The sequence below is a fragment of the Ovis aries genome, chromosome 16 (assembly GCF_016772045.2).
Source record: "Ovis aries strain OAR_USU_Benz2616 breed Rambouillet chromosome 16, ARS-UI_Ramb_v3.0, whole genome shotgun sequence".
Lineage (NCBI taxonomy): Eukaryota > Metazoa > Chordata > Mammalia > Artiodactyla > Bovidae > Ovis > Ovis aries.
Window position 1 is genome coordinate 4,944,305 of NC_056069.1, and position 23,213 is coordinate 4,967,517.

At 41.7% G+C, this 23,213-nt stretch overlaps 1 protein-coding gene across 4 annotated transcripts in view; it reads left to right on the top strand.

Moving 5' to 3' along the window:
* Window positions 1–23,213, top strand: part of CREBRF (CREB3 regulatory factor) — a 62,552-nt gene that overhangs the window by 234 nt on the left and 39,105 nt on the right. Inside the window, exon 1 of one of the 4 annotated variants that reach the window (XM_012096729.5) lies at window positions 717–23,136. The exons of 2 other annotated variants lie outside the window; for them this stretch is intronic. The gene's annotated coding sequence lies outside the window, so the exon portion shown is untranslated. Of the gene's footprint in view, window positions 1–716; window positions 23,137–23,213 lie in introns of those variants that run through there. One more of the 4 variants, XM_012096730.5, reaches the window with a different exon arrangement.

Sequence of the window (23,213 nt, forward strand, 5' to 3'; positions counted from 1 at the left end):
GCTCTGGGCCGGGTCGGCACGGGGCGGGGACCGGGACTAGGACCGAGTCTGGGGGCGCGCGGGCTGCAGGCTGCCGCCTGCCGGTCACGGGGACTCCGGCTCCCCTCCCCCACCCCCGGCCCGGGACGGTTATATAAAGCGCGGGGCAGCGGTAGAGGGACCTGCGGGCGGGCGGCAGGCTAGGCCGGGGGTGGGCAGTGCCGAGCGTCCGCCCTGCCAGGCCGCCTGGCCCTTTACTGCTGCCTCGGAGCCCGGGGCCGTGGCAGCCGGCAACCGGCCTGTCAGAGAAGCGAGCGGGTGGGAGGGGCCGGGGAAGGGAGGGGAGGCGAGGCTGGCGGGGGAGGAGAGAGAGGGGCGTGTGAGGAAGGGCCGGGGCCACGAAGGTTGGAACCAGGCTAGCAGGAGACGAGGAGGCGCGGGCTGCGGTTGGGGGGGTCCAGGCAGGGGTGTCTCGGGGGTAGCCGCTCCCCCTTCTCGTCCCCGCCCCAGTGACTGCCGAGAGGGGCCTCCCTCCCGGGATTTGTTTATATGTCTTCTCAAAGCATCTTGACTCGGCTTGGAGGCGGAGCTCTCGGCACAGAGTGGCAGATGCTACCATCCAATGGAGCAGGCAGACGGAGGCTGACGCGCCAATGGGCTTGGGGGAGGCGGTGTGATGGGACCCCCCCCCCCCCCATTGGTTAGGCTGTGTTGGGGGTGGGCCAGGTGGGGCGGCCATGTTAGATGGGAGGGGACCGGTGGCGGTGGGTCACTGAGAGGGGAGGAGACAGGGCAAAGGGCAAGGGAACCGGGCCGGGGGCGTTTCGGGTGTCCGAAGGCGAGTCCGAGGGGACGATGAAGTAGCTCAGGGGAGCCTGACCCCGACCCACCGCTCTCCCCACCCGAGCAGAGGAGGCAGGGAAGTACCGAGGGCAGTCTAGCCGCCCCTTGGGGATGGTTCCTGGGAGTAGATGGAGCTCAGTTTCTGGGTTCTCCCTCTTTCTCGGCTTTAAGCTTCCTGACAAACCGGCCGCCAAACCCTATAATTGCCCTCCTTTAACCCAAGAAGGCAAACCTTTTTGCTGTTTCTGAGCGAGCTTGAGCCTTAAGACTGCCTTAAGAAGGTACTTGGATAACTAGCGGTCTGAATTTGTGCACCAGGCCCCGGATAGAAGGAGGCAGTGAGGAGGAAGTTCTGTTTTTTTGGATTTTGCACGGAGGAGACCAGGACTAGAAAAGCCGAGAAAGTTAAGGGCTGGGCGGGGTCTCCATTTTTTTCATCAGGATACCTTCTAAAGATCAGGCCCTTCGTGCTTGCCCTGGTCCTGACTAATTTGCCCCTCCTGCTTACATAAATTGATAGCCCTTAAATATACTTTGATGAGAAAACTGAGTCTTGAGAAAATTATTTAGGTTTGAAGGTTCTTTAGGACTCTTGTCTTGCGATTACCCTGCAGGTGAGAAATAGGATCAAGATCTGACTTAATTCTTTTAAAAAAGCAAAAAAATGAGACTTCTGTATAAATCTTGTGATTTATGGTAAACTGATTGTCACTTGGTTGTACTTTTAAATATTTTTTTCCCATTGTAATCCAAAACAGCTAGGAGAAACACCAAAGATGAAAGGAATGGTATGAGTAATTAGAAAATCACTTATTTTACTTTATTTGTTTTATGATTATTTTGACATCACGTCGGCCGTATTAGATGCTTAATTTAGTTCTATGTTAACATCACCTTACAACCAGTGACTCTTGGTATTCTCAAGGGTACCAGGCTGTTGATGGATCTTTGGTTAAACACTTAAACGGTCAGGAACATGCCTTAGGTGTATCGTGAGGGGCTATTCAAGAGTTGACTGTATTTATTTAGGAATTTGCAATTATCTCCTATTTTGTTAACTGGAGAAAAATAATTGGTAAATAAATGGTTTATCGATTTCTGTATTTGATATGATTGACTCATGGTTCTGTTAAGGATATATAAAAATGTAAATCCTGATTATTTGATAGACTTCGAGTTCTTAAGTATAATTTTTATGACAAGTGAAAGTATTTGCTCGCCTTTTTTGTCTTATTCTAAGAATGGCAAAGAGATTCAACAAGACTTATTTGGATATAACTTTTTTATGTGATTAATAAAGCATCTTTGGAATTTTTAGACTAATAAGCATAGAAGAGGCTAATATATCTAGAAGAAGAGATTACCTCCACTTACCATCCCATTCTCTGTCATGACAGGGGGAAACAAACTTTTACAAAAACTATGTCTTGGTTTACTAGTTTAATGTGTGTAGGTTCTTGGATGCAAGTATAAGTAATAAAGAAATAATTAGTATGTCTCCTGGTGGTGGTGAGCTAAGTACAAGTGACAGTGAAAGTACAGTGAGTTTGCATGTTGATTCTATTACTGTAGCAAAGTTTTAAAAGATTGTGAACTAAATTCACTGTTTGCTTTTACGTATTTTTTTCACCGTTTGCTTTTAAAATTTAATTTTTAGTGTAGATTGACAACTACATGACTTTCAGTGATTCAGCAGAGGTTTCTTTCCGTGTGGGTTTGTACTTGGATGTTTTGGGGACAAATCCTCTTTTACTATATTCAGTAGTTCAGCTTTCAGGGTAGATGAACTCTTAGACTGGACATGAATTTGTGAAATCATTGATTCTAATGATTCAAAGATAGAGTAACCTGTGCTGACTTTCTGTATAGGATGGAGTAGTAAATATTTACGCTTTGTCAGCCATGTAGTGTCTGTCACACCTACTCAGGTCTGCAGATTGTAGCATGAAAACAGCCATAGACAGTATATTTAGGGCTATAATTCAATAAAACTTTATTTATAAGAACAGGCTGTATTTGAAGGCTGTAGTTTGTCTGTCAACCCATGTTCCAAGACATCAGTCTCTGGGTTTTAAGTACTTGGATGTTAAGTTATTGCAACATATATAAACATGAACTTTGGGTAATATTTGAGCACTTGCAGAATGTATGTATCTCATGCCTTGAAGAATTTTTAGAGTAAGACCACATGTCTACGTTTAATTCTACATTTTTATTTGCGAATAGATGTCTTCCTGAAAAACTGTTTAAAGCAAATGTTGACATGTCATCTTATTTATTTTAGAGATGCATTCTGATTGAAAAAATTTGACTTTAAAATGTATCTAAGAACCTTAGTGTGTTAACTATTTGGAGAGAAGTTGGTCCAGTGAATAGATAACACACATAGATCTTATATATATCATACATGTAATTTGGGAGCCATATTGTTTGTTTTTGCCTGAGCTGTTTGTAGAATTACCTAAATAGGATAGGGTGCTTTTTCAAACCAGACCGCCAAAATGTAGGTTGCCGCCCCTCCCCTTCCTTGGAAATTATCAGGAGTGCTAAGTGCCCACCGAAGTGGAGATGCCATAACTAAAAATGTTACACAGGCAAGTACTTTTCTCATGTATAGCTTTCCATTTTGTTTTTGTGTAGTATTTCACCAGTCCTGTTGATTCGAACTGGATTTGAGGGTGAGCATGAGAATTTAGGAAAGATTATATATTGACCTCTTAAAACCAAAAAGCATCCTGTGGCCTTCAATCTTGTTTCTAGTTCTGGTTAACTTATGTTTGCCTATGAGTGATTCAGTTTATTAATTTGTTAATGGTAAGGATTAGTGATTTTTTCTATTTCACAGAGGGCTGTTGGGAAATTGTTATTCTCAAACTCTTGTACTTTGAATATGCTAATACTTTGGGTTTGCTTGAAACCGCCTACCAAATCTGTATTTAATTTTCTTTCTCTTAGTGAGTGCCTCTCCGCTTCTCTTTTATTAGGACTTTCTGCATTGTACAGTATTTCTCTACCTACTTAACAGCGAGCAGCTTGAGGTCAGAGTCTTCCTCTTACTTCTGTATGTCCAGTGCTTAACACCTTTTAGTGTTTTTGAACTGTTTAAATAAATGAGTAGATTGCTAAAAACTTCTAGATAGAAGCCAGTGAAGTCAGTCTGCTATTAGTAGAGACCTTGGGCTTTTCTTAGTTGGAAGGGAGTAATTAGTCCCCATCTGCTCATCAAACAAGAAGTCTACATGTTAAAATTGACCCTTTTTTGTAAGAAAAGCTAGTTCGATGATTTCTTAAAAATCCCTTGATTTTTCGTTGTTGCTGTTGTTAGGTACATTCCATTAGTTAGACTCAAGTACTCCTTCCAAGAAAACAGCAACTAAAAACCTTGTTCTTTGCCCTGTGAATTTGTCATTAGCTCTTGGCACACTTGGTCTCTAGATGTTTGACAAATGTGAGCAAAATTTCTTACTTCTTAGATGTTTGGGATAATTACTCATCTATGTAGCAAGGGTCCCTTTAGGGAGAAATATGTAAAATCATTCTTGCTAATAAGTCTGTTTTATCCCAATGACTTGGGTTAGATGTGGAGAGAGTTTGATGCAGGGGACTGCAGTGGGCTTCCCAGATGGCACAGTGGTAAGGAACCCGCCTGCCAATGCAGGAGACACAAGAGACAAGGGTTTGATCCCTGGTTGGAAAGATCCCGAGGACGGCATGAAGTTCACTCCAGTAGTCTTGCCTAGAGAGTCCCATAGACAAAGGAGCCTGGTGGACTATAGTTCATAGAGTCACAAAGAGTCAGAATTGAAGTGACTTAGCACACACGCAGTGGTACTTTGTGAATGCAATACCATCTCATTCCATTGCTTGCTAAGCCTTGTAAACCTTTTCAGCAGTTCATGACATTTCTTCCAAAATTTGTGTTGGAAGTCTTCACCCCCAGCAGCCTTCTGAACTATTCATTTCCTCACTAATTTCCAGTAACTCTGATCATCCTGTCATTCTGTCCTTTGGACAACACCCAAACCGTATTTACATGTTTTGTTACAAAGTCATGTTTTCACTTACTTACCTTTGGGTATTGTTGACGTTGACAAGTTTCTCGTGAGAGCATCATGAGCTTGCTGTTTTCTGTCCTTCAGTTTCCTTCAGATTCCTTGTGGAACACTTAACGCTTTCTTCCAAGTAATGTTTTGTTTTGGCAAATTGAAGCTCCTCCTTTTATTCTGTAGATAAATTTCCTACTTTGAATGCTATACGCTATTCCTGGTGCAATTTTCCTTCTGTTTTATATGTGCCATTCATTGAGAAATGAAAACAAAACTTAAAAATGCCCTCTGACCATATAGGGAGACACTGCTGGTAAGGTAGATGTACTCTTGTTTGAAAGATACACTGTACTCCTTTCTTTGGCTGTACTGTGTGGCATGTAGGATCTTAGTTCCCTGACCACAAATTGTACTGGGGCCCTTGGCAGTGAAAGCACCAAATCCTAACTCCTGGAACACCAGGGGATTCCCTCACTGTACCCTTTAAACAGAAAAGCTTCAAGCATCCTGCTTTAAGACTTGTTATGGAAGACTTACTAGTTTAATCACAAAGTCGTGTCCTACTCTTTGCGACCCCGGGGACTGTAGCCCGCCAGGCTCCTCTGTCCATGGAATTCTCCAGGCAAGAATCCTGGAGTGGGTTGCCATTTGCTTCTTCAGGGGATCTTCCCGACCCAGGAATCATACCTGCATCTCCTGCTTGGCAGGCGGATTTTTTACCACTGAGTCACCTGGGCATCGTAGAAGACTAGGTGGACTTTATAGTTTTTCAAACTGCTCTTTAGTGAGGGTTTCATCCTCGCTACTGACTCCTCTGCTGGAGTTGCCCAAAGACTAGTAGAGGACACAGATATTACAGTTCAACATTATGGTGTTTAGGACAACGTGGATTTTGCCTGGAAAAGTTGGAAAAGCTTCCCAGACAAGATGGCATTTAAACTGGGATTTGAAGACTAGTGAAGGAAGTCAGGGAAGTTGAAGGCTGTACAGGATGTGTGGAGTGGGGTTGGGTATGCGCAGACTCCGGCCGAGGCAGAGGCAGGAACAGGAGAGGAAGGGGCTGCTTTGTGGGATTCAGGGGGGAAGAACTCTCCTGCTCTCCCTTCCCTCTGTTCCTCTGGTCTGCGTTCCTCTGCCAGGCCTCTGTTCTCTTGCGCTCTGACTTTGGTCTCTTTTTCCCTGGTTTTTAGTTTTCCTTTTAGCCCCTCATCAAGGCCTCACATGCCTCCCTTTTTCTGTTTTCTCATCTGTGGACACCAGCTACCTTTATTCTGACGCAGTGTATTCCTTACCTTTACTTCGTCTACTTGCCTCCATCCCTTCCTTTACTCTCTTTAGGTTCCTTTTCCTTTTCTTCCTTTTCTTTTTGCTCTGTTTGAAAAGAAAACAAAAATTCTTTCGCAGTACTGTTAATTTTGCATATAAAGAGCAGTAAATGTCTGAGTTGATTCCCTCTTGGGAAATCTTGTGTGATCAACTTGCCTTTGATACTTATCCAGGTACTAATTATTCATTTCTGTGAATTTCCTTTTTTGAAGTATTTTTCCTTTATATTCAGAGATGCCTGTTCTCATAGGCTACAGTGCAGAATATTACTAGATTCTGTGTTTTTTACTTCTTATGTGCCCTAAACTTGTTCTGTGACGAGACCCAATTCAAATCTCACCTTTTCCTGAAATTTTCCCAAACTTTCCCAGGTAGAGATAGTAGTACTCTTCTGTCTAGTTTTATAGTATTTTTTGAATGCCTCTTGTAGAACTAGCTTTATTGAGGTACAGGTTTTATAAATTCACTCAATTTTTAGTTTTGACAAATGTGTGCAGTTATTAACCTCCTCTCCAGTCATGATGTGGAATATTTCCCTCACCACAGAAAGTTCCTTCATGCCCCTCTTCACTGCGGCCACAATTACTATTTACTTGCTGTCACCACGGTTTTTTCGTTTTTGTAATTTCATATAAGTACAGTCATAGAATCTGTTGTCTTATGAGTCTGACTGCTTTTACTTAATGCTTTTGAGATTTATTCATGTTGTTTCAAGTATCAGCTGAGTACTTGTTATCATATGGATATACCATATGATATGTGGTCTGTCCATTTACCAGTCTATGGATATCTTGGCTGCTTTCAGATTTTAGGTTATTGCGAATAAAGATGCTATTGACATTCCTGTATAGTTCTTTTAAATACCTGTTTTCACATTACATTTCACCTGGAGGCAGAGTTGCGAAATGATTAAGAACTTAAGAAAGTCCTGGAGTTAGCTATACTCAACAAACAGGCTTTTTGCCAGCTGTGATTTTAAGGGGCTTCCCAGGTGGCACCTCGTGGTACAGAAGCCGCCTGCCAGTGCAGGAAACATCAGAGATGTGGGTTCGATCCGTGGGCCAGGAAGATCCTTGGAGGAGGGCGTGGCAACCCACTCCAGTATTCTTGCCTGGAGAATCCCCGTGAACAGCAGAGTCTGGCAGGCTAGAGTCCATGGGGTCCCTTTTAGTTGGACATGACTGAGGCAGCTTAGCTTGCGTGCCTGTCGTGTTGAGAATCTCGAGGATTTCCCACCTGTGAAATAGGACTGGAGGGCGACTGGAGCCGCTGGAGAGCACAGGCCAGCGTCAGGTGATGGCTCTCCGCTCCGGGCCAGGTGGGCTTGCTGGGAGTGTGTGCCCAGTGTTGTCAGGTCTGTTTTTCCTCAAGAGAGTGGTATTTGCTAACAGGATACAGAAGTTTTATATGAAATTTCCAATTTAAGTTCTGACAGTTTTAACTTTTTATAAACACTGCTGTGTCGGCTGAACAAAATCCATAGGTAGGCATTGATGTATGGCTGTGATTCAGTTTGAGAACTTTGCTTTGAATTTTCAGTGTTTTGAGAATTCCCCAGTAGTCCAGTGGTTAGATCTCAGTACTTTCACTGTCTACATCCAGATTTAGTCCCTGGTTGGGGAACTAAGAACCTACAAGCCACACAGCCAAACAAAAATGAACAAAGAAAAAAGCAACTTCAGTTTTTGTCTCTTGTTTTAAATTATGCATACTCTTAGTAGAGTGAACTTACTAGGCTCTTGTTACCTTGTTTTAGACCTTAGCACAGTAACTTGTTGGTTTCCCAAACTCCCAAGTTAAAAACTATTAAGTTACTGTAAATGAATTTTTTCTCTACTCTCCTTGAGGGGATGTAAGAATTATGAGTGTCTAATGGAAGAATGGGACTGGGTTCTGGTTACTCTTTGTATTTCTCTGCTGTTAGCTGCTGATTCTATTCAAAGCTATGTTTTCTCAGCAGTTGGGAAGTCTACCTCCTTTGTTTTGATTTATTCTGAACCTTGTTGAGACAAGTGCAGTGTAGATTAAACTGTATGTGCATGTGTGTGTGTTCTTCAGAAACTGTGGACGGTCTTATAAGTACAAAGATAAGTTTTGTATAAATCTATTCCCTTGAGTTACTCAGACTCTTTGGTGAAGCCAGTATAAATGACTATGAAAAGAGGTAAATTGTATGTGATTTTCTGAATAATAAAAGCAATAATCTCTCAGAAGAAGCCCTTTTCCTTGTTAATTTTTTCTCCAGTTCTTTATTGTGTACAGAGATGACTAGTTTGCAACTTTATGAACTACTTTGTGAATCCAAAGATTGTTTTGCTGATTAAACCAGCATGATGAACATTTCACCCTCATGAATCGGGAGTGAGGGTGTTAAATGACCTGTGTTGCCTGCATATCCTGTATTCACCCTAGTTTCAGGCAGTTGGGTTTGTGATAATTAAGTTTGGCATTCAAGTTAGGATTCCATGTTGAATTTAGGTTTGTATATTTAGTAGCAGCCATATCCAAGGAACATCTTATACCAAGAAAGGAATCAGAAAACAAAAAATAGCCATCATTTATTGAGTGTCTGTTTTGTGCCAGGGCTAGATTCTTTACATATTATCATGAATCACAGTATCCCTGGGGAATTCTTGTATTTACAGATAAGACAGGTGAGAATGTGGAACAAAATCCCAAATACTCAGTTTTAAAGCAGAACTTTGTATCTTGAATCTAGGGTTTGCTTCTCATTTTGTTGTGATTATTTAGTCACTCAGTCATGTTGGACTCTTTTGCAGTTCGGTGAACTGTAGCTTGCCAGGCTCCTGTGTCCAAGGGATTTCCCAGGCAGGAATATTGGAATGGGTTGCCATTTCCTTCTCCAGGGAATCTTCCCAGGGATTGAACCCACATCTCTTGCTTGGCCAGTGGATTCTTCACTGCTGAGCTGCCAGGGAAGCCCTTTCAGGAGTAGTGGGGCCAAAGAGGCAGCCACCATGTCTCAGTGTAGAAAGACAGACTGCGAAACTGTGTGCACAGCCTCTGTAGCCCTTGGGCCATAACCTCTGTACCCTTTCAGTCCTGAGCCAGTGGCATATAATAGCCCATTTCACACTAGGAAGGAATTGGAAGGGAGTTTAAAACCTGCCTCTAGTGTATATACATTCATGCTACTTTGGGAAAGCATCAGCTCTGAGAAAGGAGTGAGGAGACAATAAGTTTTGAGGAAGGGCCCAGATCTCTGATTACAAGAGCACCGGCGCTATTAGGGTCAGCCCCAAGCGGATGATTCCCTGATGCGCTGCTGCATGGCTCCAGTGTGCTCTCACAGGCTCTGCTGTTTCTGTGCTGCTACCTTTAATTGTATCGTTCCGTTTTATGTTTTGTAGATTTTTGCAGAACAGCTCAGAAAGTGAAATGATTCTTTAAAACTCCAGTGTTGAACCTGAATAAAATATTTGTCTTAGTTAAAAATGTGTGTGTGTGAGAGAGAAAGCAAAGGAGAGAGAACAGTGTAACATGTATTAGTCTAGTGCCTGGATTCAGTTGGTTTAAATAAGTTTTAATCCTATTCTTTCCTCTATCCTCTCCTCCCTAGACAATAATTACTTAATATCTTTAAAATTGCCTGAAATTTGAACAGTACTTTTCCTGGAAATTTAAAAAAAAAAATTGAGGAGTGGGTCAAGACTCAGATTAACAAGCTTGTAGAAGCTTGTACAAGATACTTCGGAGCGCATGAAAGATGCTTAATAAATATATATTGAATGACTTCTTTGTAATGTTCTCTTTCTGTGTGAAGAATGACACACCTCTGACTCCTATCTGGAATGACCTATGGTCTTAGGAGATTTCCTATTCATGGAACTCTTGTCTGGATGCTCGTGCTAAGCAAAGCATTACTCTTGACACTGTAGTAATAGACATGAGATATAATAGTCATTCTTAAAGATTTTACAATCTCTGATAGAAAAGGCAAGCGTTTGGGAGGAGAAAGAGGAAAAACATAAGCAAAGGCATGAAAAGCCAGAGTCTCACTGCTGGAGATCCTTAGTGAAGCGGGATTGTAAGTGAGGACTTGGGGGAGATTGTAAGATTAAGCTGATACTAATGTTATATTTATTAGAGATGGGTGGAAGTTGGGGTATTGAAAGATAGTTTCTTTGTGTCTGAGTATTTTGAACATTATCCAGGAGATAATGTTAGTTGCTGAAAACTTAGGAGCACGTTGCTAATATGATGTGGTAGTTTAGGGAGAATAATTTGATAATGGAGCATAAGAAGTGGAGAGAGGGAAAGGTTGGAAGCAAAGAGATCTGTAGGGCAATTATTAGGACAGTAAATAGAAAATGATAAGGTTCCAAGCTGGGGTTGAGAAAGTGGGAAAGGCAAAGTCAGACAGGTACATGCATCCTCTGTTCAAGGTTAAATTGTCGGTGTATTTTTAATAAAGAGGCTGACGTCATTTAAAACACAGCAAGTGGGGAGGAGGAGGAAGAGAGTCAAGGCTGAGATCAGTGTTACATGCCTGAATGTCTGATAATGGTGGTACTACTGACAGAATAAACGTTTGAGTGGGGAGGTGGCATGTTGTGTCTGAGGTCATGGGCTGTAAGTGATCCAGGAAAATAACCTGGGTCTCAGATAGTAGAGATGGTTCACTGGTGTGTTTAGGTTGGAGACACAGATTTGGGAGTCCTCTGGAGATGACCTTTGAGGCGCTGACGATAGAGACAGTCCGATAGATTTGCACAGAGGCATCCATTTACTGAGTGGCCTTGGGCAACTCTGATCCTGGGTGAACCTTTCAAAGCAGAGTCCGGCGGTTGGGCAGAGCGTGAGGGTGCTGCCCAGCGCTCACGCTGATGACTCCACCAAGCTGTGTCCAGTGACACGGCATAGTGCGCTTCCTAGTCTGCGAGCAGTAGCACCAAGCAGAAACTGAGCGTTTGTCACGGGCTATCAAGGGCGGCTGTGGTTAGAAACACATTCTTTGGTTCTGTCTAAAACCATCCCACGCTTTTATTCTTATGGTCCAAACAACTTAATTGACAGGTATGAAGACTGCAGAAATACCTTAGTATTTTATAGTTGATGGTTTTCAGAAATAAAAACTCTTCTCATTCGACTCACACTGAAAGAAACCTGCCTTAATAGTCTTTCTTATTGGTTCCGAAAGTGGCTTAAATAAGCTCTTGTGCGCTGTCTCTGGTTATTGTTGAGCCAGAGTTTGGGGAGTGACAGGATGAGATGATTGGATGGCATCACTGACTGAGTGGCCATGAGTCTGAGCAAACTCTGGGAGATAGGGAAGGCCCGGAAAACCTGGTGTGCTGCAGTTCATGGGGTTGCAAAGAGTCAGACATGACATAGCAACTGAACAACAACGAAGATTTTGGAAAGGAACAGAATTCTCTGAGAAGGCTTGTGTCTTTCTCTAAGACAGCATTCCAAGGAGAGATCACTTTTGAGATTTAGTATATTTTCTTAGCTCCTCAGGATTTTCAGGAAAACATGGTTTTAACTGTTTTACTTAATTAAAGTGTTGTGACCAACCCGATTTACCTCCTTATTTTTAGAATTCTGAGTGTGAGGATAAAAGGAGACTCTTGGGCTGCCCAGGGGTGAGGAGTTCACAAGGTGTTATGACTGGAGGATCCCATCCCGACTGGATTAACATCTAATTAGGATAACCATCTAGTTTGAAATTTGCTTGCTTGTTTCCCAAATGTTGGACTCTAGAGAGCTGCTGTTGAAGGGTAGAAGGGAGTGACAGGTTCATAGGATTTACACAATGTGATGAAGGGAGAACACAGCTCCCACGTTTTCTAGTCAGCCTCTGCATCCTCAGTGGTTTGGTGACTGGTAAAACAGCTTGACTTAGTAAGCCTCTGCAGGTCTGTTTTGTTCAACTCTTGCTAAGTAGTTTTCTAAAGGAAAAGAATTGTTGAGTGGGGCATTTGAAGTGTAGCAGTTTGGATGGAATGTGTGGCGGTCTTTCCTTCCTCCCTCTCCCCTTTCTTTCATCTTGGGGATTAAATCGCAGGGGAAATGGTTTATTTAAATTAGCAGTCAGGATGATTACCACCTACAGAGAGAGAACCCAAGAACTCGGCCACATGAAAGCAATGATGAACACAAACTAGCAGCATTTAGGAACGATCAAAATAAACCATGATATATAAATTATATAACAGTATAAATGTGATGGCCTTTCTTACCACAAACATTGTTTAAAAAATTTTCCTAGTGGGGAATTCCCTGGCAGTCATTAGGACTCTGTGCTTCCACTGCAGGAAGCACAGGTTCAATCCCTGGTCAGGGAACAAAGATCCTGTAAGCTGTGTGTGGCAAGTCAGAATAATGAGAATCATAAAATTTTGGCTTGTGGTAAACTAAACATTAATTTTACCATTTAAACCATATTGTGTACAATTCAGTGGCATTAAATGCATTGACAGTTTTGTGTAACCATCACCACTGTTCTGAAATATCTAGAGTATTTTCATCACCCCAAACAGAAATTCTTTACCCAGTAAATAATCACTCTCCCAGCCTCAGGTAGCCTCTTTCCTTTCTGTCCCCATGAATTTGCCTATCCTGGTACTTCATTTAAGTGCACTCGCATGATATTTGTCTTGTGTGTCTGATTTGTTTCACGTAACATGCTGTTTGCAAGGCTCATCCATGCTGCAGCATGTATCAGAACGGCATTCCTGTTACGGCTGAATAATGCTCCACTGTGTGCATCTGTTAATGACCACTGGGATTGTTTCTTCCTTTTGGCTCTTGTGAATAATGCTGCTGTGAATATGGGTGTACATGCATCTGTTTGAGTTCCTGCTTTCGATTTCTTTGGGTATGTATCCAGACGTGGAATTTCCAGATCAGATAGTAATTCTGTGTTTAACTTTTTGAGGAATTACTAAACTGTTTCTCAGCTGTACTGTTTTACATTCCTATCAGCAGCGCACAGCGTTTCTGATTTTTCCATATCCTTACCAACACTTGTTACTTTCCATTATTTGACTGTTAACCATCCTGGATGGGTGTGTCAAAATTTTTTAACATCTACTCTGATGATTCAGGCGTGCTGCTTACCATTGTGAGGAACTGGTTTCTTCAAGATAATAAAAAAGAGCCGTGGCCTAAGTTGGTGCCACATAGAAGGGGACCTCTAGGGACTCTAACCATCATATACAGTATCGGCCTATTGATAGGGATTTTCATTTAGAAAGCAATTTTTATTTCTCTTGCCTAGAGAAGGAAATGGCAACCCTCTCCCATTATTCTTGCCTGGGAAATCCCGTGAACAGAGGAGCCTGGTGGGCTACTGTCCATGGGGTTGTAAAGAGCTGGATGCGACTTAGTGACTAAACAATATTTTTCTCTGAGTCAACTTTTTTTTAATATATGGTCTCTTAGGAATTAGCTGGTACCCTCAGATTGGGAAGGGGCACAATTTAGGAGCTCTTGGATATGTGTGAGCTGCCTGGGTCACACTAGTCAGCTCTTGGGGTTCGGCTTTTAAAGTTTGGATTAGTGTTGTGAGCAGTCTTGAGAATGAACCTTTACACGAAGTCTTCTGACCTTTCCTGTCATCCTGCTTGACCTTTCACTTTGCCTAATGAACATAGTAAACCTCAACGTATATTCAAATAGAAAACCAGGAAAGCTTAGGGTAGGATCTGGTGGGGAGGGCCATGAAAGAGATTGAAGCTGTGACTGTCTTCAGGTGGTACTGTTGCTGCTTATAAATAAATCATTCAGCCCATCTCATTGCTTTAGAGAAGTCAGCTCAGTTGCCCAGTCGTGTCTGATTCTTTGCAACCCATGGACTGCAGCACGCCAGGCTTCCCTGTCCATCACCAACTCCCAGAGCTTGCTCAAACTTATGTCCATTGAGTCCATGATGTCATCCAACCATCTCATCCTGTGTCGTCCCCTTCTCCTGCCTTCGATCTTTCCCAGGATCAGAGTCTTTTCCAATGAGTCAGTTCTTTGCATCAAGTGGCCAAAATATTGGAGCTTCAGCTTCAGCATCAGTTCTTCCAATGAATTTTCAGGACTCTTTTCTTTTAGGATTGACTGGTTGGATCTCCTTGCAGTCCAAGGGACTCTCAAGAGTCTTCTCCAACACCACAGTTCAAAAGCATCAATTCTTTGGCACTCAGCTTTCTCTGGTTCAACTCACATCCATACATGATTACTGGAAAAAACCATAGCTTTGACTAGATGGACCTTTTTTGGCAAAGTAATGTCTCTGCTTTTTAATATGCTGTCTATGTTGGTCATAGCTTTTCTTCCAAGGAGCAAGTGTCTTTTAATTTCATTGCTGCAGCCACCATCTGCAGTGATTTTGGAGCCCAAGAAAATAAAGTCTGTCACTGTTTCCATTGTTTCCCATCTATTTGCCATGAAGTGGTGGGACCAGATGCCATGATCTTAGTGTTTTAATTGTTGAGTTTTAAGCCAGTTTTTTCACTCTCCTCTTTCACTTTCAGCAAGAGGATCTTCACTTCCTCTCTGCTTTCTGCCATAAGGGTGATGTCATCTGCATATCTGAGGTTATTGATATTTCTCCTGGCAGTCTTGATTCTAGCTTGTACTTCATCCAGCCCGGTATTTCGCATGATGTACTCTGCATAGAAGTTAAATAAGCAGAGTGACAATATAGCCTTGATGTACTTCTTTCCCAATCTGGAACCAGTTTGTTGTTCCATGTCAGGTTCTAACTGTTGCTTCTTGACCTGCATGCAGATTTCTCAGAGGGCAGGTCAGGTGGTCTGGTAGTCCCATCTCTTTCAGAATTTCCCACAGTTTGTTGTGATCCACACAGTCAAAGGCTTTGGTGTAATCAATAAAACAGAAGTAGATGTTTTTCTGTAACTTTCTTGCTTTTTCAGTGATCCAGCGGATGTTGGCAATTTGATCTCTGGTTCCTCTGCGTTTTCTAAATCCAGCCTTAAAATCTGAAAGTTCTCCATTCACGTACTGTTGGAAGCCTCGTTTGGAGAATTTTGAGCATTACCTTGCTAGCATGTGAGATGAGTGCAATGGCGTGGTAATTGAACATTCTTCGGCATTGTTTCCTTTGGGACTGGAATGAAAGCTGACCTTTTCCAGTCCTGTGGCTACTGCTGAGTTTTCCAAATTTGCTGGCATACTGAGTGCAGTACTTTCACAGCATCATCTTTTAGGATGATGCTTTAGAAAAGTAGTTCTCTGTTACTGAAGTATCTTCCTGCACCTAGGAGCTCTTGTTGAATAGTCTTGAATGAGCCCAAGTACAGAAAATCTACTGGTGAATATTATTTCTGATGAACTACAGTCCTCTCTCTTGAAAGACTCATGAAACTGTACTGGGGACTAACGAGCTAGAGCTGTGAATGAGGAAGTAATAACTAGGGGAATTAATTTAGCCTTTCTCTTAGCTGTCATTGTTGGATTTTTGTTTCTTTCTGGCGTAACCACCAGTCCTTGAGGTCAGCTTGAGGGCAGGGTGGAGGATTTTATGATCAAATAAGTTTGAGAAATGAGATCTGCTCTTTTCATCTGTCGGTGATATATAATGCTCATTAGAAGTTAGTATCTTAAAGCTTCCGAGAGATTCTGCATTAAAGGCAGTGTAACAGCTTTAACATGATATTTTCCTAACCTCACAACACTTCTGTTGGGTAACCGTTTAAAATTCTTAGGAACAAATATTCCTTAGGTCAGACATTTGGAAATGATCATTAACTTTTTACATGCTTTAATATCAAAAACTTTGAGTAGAATATGGATATTCTTGAGCCCACAGAAGTGTGAAGGCTTCCCCCAGAAGCATGTTACTACACCCTCCTCCTCAGTGTTACTTGGCTATCTAATGTGCCTTTTGTATATGACTCCTTGGTATAGGAGGTAGTTTTGGAGCAGTGTGTCATTATGGAAGATTCTGTTTAATGGTAACTGCTGTAGAAGCCCTTATTCTTTTTTTCTCTTGCAGCTTTGGTTGGGGAGTTTGTCTCTTGGTTGTTTCACAATAGATATTTGGAACAGTACCAAGCATTTCTGTGAAATGGGTGCGAAATGTTGGGGATGAGGATAGTTGGTACTGTGAGCTTGAGTCATCAGTTTTAGAGATTGGGTGAGTTTATTGTCACTATAAAGGTCCTGCTGCTTGAGGTAGAATTGACCCACGTCTCATCTCTTGCCTGGAAAATCCCATGGGCGAAGGAGCCTGGTGGGCTGCAGTCCATGGGATCGCGAAGAGTCGGACATGACTGAGCAACTTCACTTTCACTTTTCACTTTCATGTATTGGAGAAGGAAATAGCAACCCACTCCAGTGTTCTTGCCTGGAGAATCCCAGGGACAGAGGAGTCTGGTGGGCTGCCGTCTCTGGGGTCGCACAGAGTCGGACACGACTGAAGCGACTTAGCAGTAGTAGCAGCAAGAGACTAGGAGGAGCAACTAAAGACTTTTTTCCCAGGAGAACGAGCTCCATTCTCTGCATAATGGATACCCTGTCTTTGGGAATTGGTGTCTTTAAAATATACAGCCTTGTTGCTAACAGCTGTCACAGATGTTGAGTTTCGGAGCTGGACTAGCTATGGGAGAAAATAATGCATTGGCAAAATATACCTGTTGATAATAATCACCTTTCAGATCTATTTCATTACTACATCTTAATTTAATATATAATTAAATTCTTATAACATCTCTATTACATAGTTAAGAGAGAATAATTGTAATTCCTTAGTCTGGGAGGTAAGAAATAGCAACTTATTCTAATTCATAAGGCTATTTAGTTTTTTTTTTAATTCAAATATAGTTAATGTTTAGTACTCTATTAGTTTCAAGAGTGCAGCAGAGATTCAGTTAAACACACATACGTATGTATATACACACACATATGTATATGTATATACACGCACATATATATATATATATATATTCTTTTTCAGGTTCGTTTCCCTTATAGGTTATTATGAATACTGAGCATGGTTCCCCATGCTCTTTAGTAGGTCCTTGTTGGTTATATACTTTATATATAATAGTGTGTATGTTAATCCCAGACTCCTAATTCATCTCCCCCACCTCCCTTTGGTGACCAAAAGTCTGCTTTCTATGTCTGTGAGTTCATTTCTGTTTCGTAAATAAGCTCATTTGTATAATTTCTTTAGAGTCCAGAAATAAGCTATATTACACAGTTTTTCTTTCTCTATCTGGGATACTTCACTCAGTGTGATAGTCTCTAAGTCTATTGATGTTGCTGCAGATGCCATCGTTTCACTATTTTCTATGGCTGAGTAATAGTCCATTGTACACGACATCTTTATCCATTCCTTTTGTCCGTGGACATTCAGGTTGCCGTCATGTCTTGACTTCTGTAAACAGTGATGCGGTGAATGTTGTGGTGCATGTATATTTCAAATTAGAGTTTTCTCCAGATATGTGCCCGCGAATGGGATTATAGGATCATATGATTGCTCTGTTTTCAGTTTTTTAAGGAATCTCCATGCTCTTCACCATAATGTTTACACCAGTTTACATTCCCACCAGCAATATATGAGAGTTCCTTTTTCTCCATAACCTCTTTGGCATTTATTGTTTGTAGATTTTTTTTAATGATGATCATTCTGACTGGCATGAAGTGATACTTAATTGTAGTTTTGATATGCATTTCTTTAACAATTAGCATCTTTCATGTGTATGTTTCCTTTGGAGAAGTGTCCATTTAGATCTTCTGCCTATTTTTTGATTGGGTTGTTTGTTTTTTGATATTAAGCTGTCTGAGCTCTTTGTATGTTTTGGAGAGTAATCCTTTGTTGATAGTATTGTTCCCAAATGTTTTCTCCCAGGTCCTCAGTTGTCTTTTTTGTTTATGGTTTCCTTTGCTGTGCAAAAGCTTTTAAATTTAGTTGTGTGTGTGCGCTAAGTCATTCAGTTGTGTTCGAGTCTTTGTGACCCCATGGACTGTAGCCTGCCAGGCTCCTCTGTCCATGGGATTTCCCAGACAGGAATACTGGAGTGGGTTGCCATTTCCTTTTCCAGGGGATCTTCCCAATCCAAGTACTGAACCAGAGGCTCTTCTACAGCTCCTCCATCGACAGGCAGATTCTATTTTTGTTTTTATTTCCATTACTCTAGGAGATGAATCCCCCCCAAAATCACTGTGAATTATTTCAGAGTGTTCTGCCTATGTTTTCCTCTAGGGAGTTTACAACATCTGGCCTTAACATTTAGGTCTTTAATCCATTTTGAGTGGATTATTTTATTTTGTATGGTGTTAGAGAATGTTCTAACTTCATTCTTTAACATGAAGTTTTCACAGCACCACTTAGAGACTGTCTTGTCTTCATTGTATGTGCTTGCTTCTTTTGTCATAGACCGTAAGTGTGTGGGTTTATTTCTGGGCCTTCTGTCCTGTTCCATTGATCTGTGTGTCTTGTTTTTATGTCAGTGCCATCCTGTTCTGATTACTGTGACTTTAAAGTAGTCTGAAGAGTATGATTCCTCCAGCTCCATTCTTCTTTCTCAAGACCCTACCTGAGTAGGGTCTTTTGTGTTTCCATACAGATTTAAAAAAAATTTTTTGTTCCAGTTCTGTGAATTTGATAGGGATTTCTTTGAAATCTGTAGATTGCCTTTGGTAGTATGGTCATTTAAATAATATTGATTTTTTTAGTTCAAGAACATGGTATATCTTTTTCATCTGTGTCATCTTCAATTTCTTTCATTAACATTTTATAGTTTTTGGAGTCCCGGTGTTTTGTCTCCTTAGGTAGGCTTATTCCTAGGTATTTAATTCTTTTTGACATGATTGTAAATGGGATTGTTTCCTTAATTTCTCTTTCTGATATTTCTTTGTTAGTATTCAGAAATGGAACAGATTTCTGTATATTAATTTTGTATTCAGCAACTTTACCAAGTTCATGGATGAGCTCTAGTAGTTTTCTACTACTAGATTGCCAGGAGAAATATCAACCACCTCAGATATGCAGATAACACCCTTATGGCAGAAAGTGAAGAGGAACTAAAGAGCCTCTTGATGAAGGTGAAAGAGGAGAGTGAAAAAGCTGGTTTAAAACTCAACATTACAAAAACTAGGATCATGGTATCTGGTCCCATCACTTCATGGCAAATAGTAGATGGCGGAACAATGGACAGATTTTATTTTCTTGGGTTCTAAAATCACTGCAGATGGTGACTGCAGCCATGAAATTAAAAGAAACTTGCTCTTTGGAAGAAAAGCTATAAAAAACCTATACAGCATATTAAAAGCAGAGCACATTACTTTGCCGACAAAGGTCCATCTAGTCAAAGCTATGGTTTTTCCAGTAGTCACATATGGATGTGAGAGTTGGACCAAAAAGAAAGCTGAGCACTAAAGAATTTATGGTTTTGAACTGTGGTGTTGGAGTAGACTCTTGAGAAGTCCCTTGGACTGCAAGGAGATCAAACCAGTCAATCCTAAATTAAGTCAATCCTAAATACTCATTGGAAGGACTGATGCTGAAGCTCCAATATTTTGGCCACCTGACGCGAAGAACTGACTCATTGGAAAAGACCCTGATGCTGGGGAAGATGGAAGGCAGGAGGAGACGGGGATGACAGAGGATGAGATGGTTGGATGGCATCACTGACTCAATGGAGATGGGTTTGAGCAAGCTCTGCGAGTTGGTGATGGACAGGGAAGCATGGCGTGCTGCAGTCCATGGGGTGGCAAAGAGTTGGATACGGCTGAGTGACTGAACAACAATAACAGCAATACATCCTTTAAGAGTGAAATCTCTATTTCCCTAGGAAGCTTCTACAATTAAGCTCTGCTGGCCTTCAAAGCTAAATGCTCTAGACGCTCCTCTACCTGGTGCCAGATCCCAAGGCTGGGGTCCCTGATGCGGGGCTTAGATCTCTGGCTCCTGTGGGGGAGTCTCTGTAATGTAATCATTCTCCAGTTTGTGGTTGGCCAATCTCAGGGATATGGAATTTGATTATACTGCAAGTCTGCTCCTTGTACTGATCTCATTGTGGTTTTCTGTCTTTATGTCTGTAGCTGTTGAGGATCTTTTCTGGTGGGTTTCAGTCTTTTTCAGCAGTGTTTGTTCTGCAGATTGTTGTGGTTTGGGTGTGCTTATGAGAGATGGTGCATTTAGGTTCCTTCTACTCTGACACCTTGGTCACGCTCCTATTTAATTATGGAAGCAAAACTGGAATCCAAGCCTCTTGTCTCTCAAACAAGTGCTCTTTTTGCTAATGCATTGACAAGTTTCTTCTGCTGCCATGTGTTTAAAACAACATTTTAAACGAATATTTGTATTCATATGGAAGTTTTATAGCTTCCCTGGTGGCTCAGATGGTAAAAGAGCCCAACAAATGGTGGCTCAGATGGTTGAAAAAAAAAAGGAATTTTTATGGCTTAGAAAATGTGGTAGCCAGGAATAATATTACTTACTTTCTAGAGATGAAGAAAATGAAGTTTAGAAAGATTGACCTATCCAATGTTGTAGAGTTTTCAAGTGAGAGCTGTGACTGGAACTTAGCCTTTTTTGTCCAATGTTTCCCTGATAAATCACACTCTTGGTACATGGTGTCTGTAGTAAATGCCAAACCACACTGTTGGTACATAGTGTTTATAGTAGATGCCAGTAAATATATCTTGATGAGAACTGAACATCTTCTTGCGCCTTTAACCCTTTTGCTAGAAATGGTAACTTTCAGGTTTTAAAAGAGTATTAAACTTTTCTCCCAGATCCAGCTTATAGACCAGGATTAGATGGTAAAGAATTTGCCTACAATGCAGGAGACCTAGGTTTGATCCCTGGATCAGGAAGATTCCCCGGAGAAGGGGATGGCAACCCACTCCGGTATTCTTGCCTGGGGAATTCCATGGACAGAGGAGACTGGTGGACTACGGTTCATGGGGTCACAAAAGAGTTGGACACGTCTGAGCAGCTAACACACACACACACTAACTAGTACACTTTGTTGAATGCATCACTTGAATGCTTTGTGTTTTTTGGGGAGGGGGATCTAAGTAATAGATCTGGAAAAGACAGCTGACCTTGTTTCACACAGGAGTCAGGGGAAGAGTTAGGACTGAGACTGCATATCAGCAGTAGGTTCAAGGCATGAAGCCACATAAAGGGCATTCGGGCCAGAACTAGCCTTTGGCACGAGCAGGCATCTGTCCATTTAAACTGTAGCACTGGATTGAGATGCATAGTTCATGCTGTTTCTAGGCCCAGGTTGAGCACTTGAAGGTATTTCCTAGGCTAGAACAGTGCCCTGAGAATGACAGCCAGCAAGGGAGAAGAACCCAACAAAGATCTCGGAAATGCAGATGATATTCAATTTAAGTACTAATCTAACTGAATAGAACAGTTATTGAGTCCTTGTTGACTCTCACTTATTTGTTCAGCAAGAGGTCTCTGCAGTTGATATTTACCACTGTAAAGCTCTAGGCCAGAGAATGTATTAACTACAGAGGGCAGCATAGCTTAAATTGGCACTCTGCATCAATCTAAGAAATAACACTGCATCTATACTGAATGAGAGTAAGGAATTCAGTTTAAAACAGAGGTTCTCACATTTTAGGGAGGAGCAGAATCATCCTGAGGGCTTGTTAAAACACTTTCCTGGGCTCTACTTTCACAGTTTCTGCCTTAGTGGATCTGGGCTAGAGCCCAAGAATTGCACTTCCAACAAATTTTCAGGTTGATACTGATGCTACTGGTTCTGGGATCACACTTTGAGGACCACTTATCCAGAAAGAGATTTTGAAGTAGGTATAGCTGTTTAGTTCTTGATTAACACCTTCACAGAGGAGGGAAGAGGGAACTAACCTGTCAGGTTCTACCGCATTCAAGACCCTTTGCCAGGTGATTTGAAGTCATTTAGTTTAACCCTTGAAAGCACTCTGGAAAGTAGTACTTATTCCTGTTTCCCCTCTCAACATATGCATATTCAAAACTTGAATAATTCTTACTTCAAGGACAGCTTTCACTTATAACTCAAAGAATAATTTGCATATGCCTTTATGAATGTTATTTTATTGAATGTAGTGTGTGTGCATGCGTGCTCTGCTGTGTCCAGCTCTGCGGCCCCATGGACTGTAGCCCTCCAGGCTCCCCCACCCATGGGATTTTCCAGACAAGACTACTGGAGTGGCTGCAATTTCCTACTTCAGGGGATCTTCCCCACCCAGGGATTGAACCTGTCTCTCCTGTGGCAGGTGGATTCTTTACCACTGAGCCACATGGGAAACCCCTATTTAATGTGGAAGTGAAGTCGCTCAGTCGTGTTTGACTCTTAGTGACTCCATGGACTGTAGCCCACCAGGCTCTTTGGTCTATGGGATTTTCCAGGCATGAATACTAGAGTGGGTTGCCATTTCCTTCTCCAGGGGATCTTCCCGACCCAGGGATCGGACCCAAGTCTCCCACATTGTAGGCAGACGCTTTACCATCTGAGCTACCAGGGAAGCCCATTTAATGTAAAGGATATGTTAAATTCTAGATTATGTATTCATTGTTCTTCTAGTAGATTTATGAGGGATATAAAATGTAGATTCACTTCAGTTCAGTTCAGTCGCTCAGTTGTGTCCGACTCTGTGACCCCATGAATCGCAGCACGCCAGGCCTCCCTGTCCATCACCATCTCGGAGTTCACTCAGACTCACGTCCATCGAGTCCATGATGCCATCCAGCCAATAGATGGGATTGTTGATATATTATATTTTCTCATATAAAGCGTTAAGTGAATGGGAGCTTTATTTTAACATGAAGTAAAATACATTTTTAGATCACAGGAAAAATGGGCCTATGTTAATTTCGTTGATGTTTGTTTTTTTCTTTTTTAACGGTGCCAATTGGTTATTGACCAGTCCTATTATAGAAACAAAGGGACGGATGTTGAATTTCAGTATAGTTGGTACTAAAAACAGCCACATTCTTAATATTAAAATCACAGTGCTGGTAAGTGTTCTTTGTTAATGTCTTTTTTGAAAGGTCAACTTGTTTTTAGTGGCGTTTTCAGTGAAGTTACTTTGTGT